Below are 2330 nucleotides of genomic sequence, written 5' to 3'. Positions count from 1 at the left end.
AAATTAGGCACATGGAGGTTTTAGAGTATAATAAATGTTTCTATGGTGTTTAGACACTCCACCCCCTCTCTAAGAGGGGGCTGCCATTCAAACGAAACACAAATTTCTACATTACTCGAGAATTAATCAAGCAAATGGAACCAAATTAGGCACATGGAGGTTTTAGGGTACAATAAATGTTTCTATGGTGTTTAGACACTCCACCCCCTCTCTAAGAGGGGGCTGCCATACAAATGAAACACAAATTTCTACATTACTCGAGAATTGATCAAGCAAATGAAACCAAATTAGGCACATGGAGGTTTTAAGGTACAATAAATGTTTCTATGGTGTTTAGACACTCCACCCCCTCTCTAAGAGGGGGTTGCCATTCAAAAGAAACACAAATTTATACATTGCTCGAGAATTAATCAAGCAAATGAAACCAAATTAGGCACATGGAGGTTTAAGGGTACAATAAATGTTTCTATGGTGTTTAGACACTCCACCCCCTCTCTAAGAGGGGGCTGCCATTCAAACGAAACACAAATTTCTACATTACTCGAGAATTAATCAAGCAAATGAAACCAAATTAGGCACATGGAGATATTAGGGTACAATAAATGTTTCTATGGTGTTTAGACACTCCACCCCCTCTCTAAGAGGGGGCTGCCATACAAATGAAACACAAATTTCTACATTACTCGAGAATTGATCAAGCAAATGAAACCAAATTAGGCACATGGAGGTTTTAGAGTATAATAAATGTTTCTATGGTGTTTAGACACTCCACCCCCTCTCTAAGAGGGGGCTGCCATTCAAACGAAACACAAATTTCTACATTACTCGAGAATTAATCAAGCAAATGGAACCAAATTAGGCACATGGAGGTTTTAGGGTACAATAAATGTTTCTATGGTGTTTAGACACTCCTCCCCCTCTCTAAGAGGGGGCTGCCATACAAATGAAACACAAATTTCTACATTACTCGAGAATTAATCAAGCAAATGCAACCAAATTAGGCGTCTGGAGGTTTTAAGATGCAATAAATGATTCTATGGTGGTTAGATACTCGTCCTCTCTCTCTTAGGGGGGTGGGGGAGAGGGCTGAAAGATTTTAGGAGGCACGAAACGTTTCTATGGTGAATAGACACTCCTCCCCCCCTCTCTAGAGGGAGAAGAGGAAAGGGGTCGGTCTTTATTCTATCATATTTTCTGTATGAAACATTTATTCCATGTAACGGAGAAAGATGTTATTTGCAAGTGGTTGAAAAATCTTGAACGAGAATTGTGTCTTAAAATAATCTGATATTATAATGATATTATAATGATGATTCATCTTTCGATGAATCATTACCACTAAAATAGGTATTGCAGTATTTTCAGAATATGAGGACCTGTTACACTGATGAATATATGAAAAAATACACCGTCCAAGTGATTGTATCACATTTACCCGAAAGACATTCACCTGAATTCCAATGACCCGAATGTAACAAATACTTGAATGAGACAGTTACCCAAATGGAACATCTATTAAGTATACAATTAGATATGTCATTTTCGGCCAATTGTGAGTAGATTTGCTGCAAAAAATAGAGAGTCGATACAGGACCATGGGAGGTTGGTTTAGGACCACCATTTTGGAAAGTGTCCGAAAAAGGCACTTCCGATTAGGCCTCTGCTTCCCCTTTTTTTAACACGCATGAACCACGCAGTTCGATAGAAAACATAGTTGAAGAGTTATACTGTACATTTCAATACTGAAGATGCCAAAAAAGAAGAATTCTATGTGATCAATCACCGTTACAAGTTAGGATGTCGGGTCAGGGCCCTCCTCCCTTATTTACTTGAAGAACACTTCTTTCAATGAAACAATTCTGCAACGCGCGACGGGTATTACTTGGTTTTGAACACGACCCTTCACATTCACCCGCCCTTTACGAGAAATCTATAGTTTGTGTGGTTTATCCATATGAAAAATATTGAACTGTTGAGTATTTATCATTTTCCGGCTTTAAGCTGCCACTAATCAAGGGCTGTCTATCCGGGTATTTTGAAACAACAAATGTTTTCATTGGAATATTTTATGAACTCATTGAGCGATCCTCGTAAAAATTAGCAGCGTGCCGGAAGCTGTCCCACTTTTCATCGATCAATCCTTATGCTTCGATTGTATTGATTGTTTACCGTTGATGGAGCCAATTTTGTTGTGTACACTTTCTTAGTCACGTTCATTCAACAACGAGTGCTGTCACTCATTCCCCTGCCTCCAAGGCGTTCGTATTGAATCGGTTGTCACCCAAAATTTATGGCTTGAAGTCTCTCTCCGCAATAAGGCCAATAAATTC

This window comes from Toxorhynchites rutilus, chromosome 3 (genome assembly GCF_029784135.1).
Source record: "Toxorhynchites rutilus septentrionalis strain SRP chromosome 3, ASM2978413v1, whole genome shotgun sequence".
NCBI classification, from domain to species: Eukaryota; Metazoa; Arthropoda; class Insecta; order Diptera; family Culicidae; genus Toxorhynchites; species Toxorhynchites rutilus.
Note: the sequence above shows the minus strand (reverse complement) of the source record.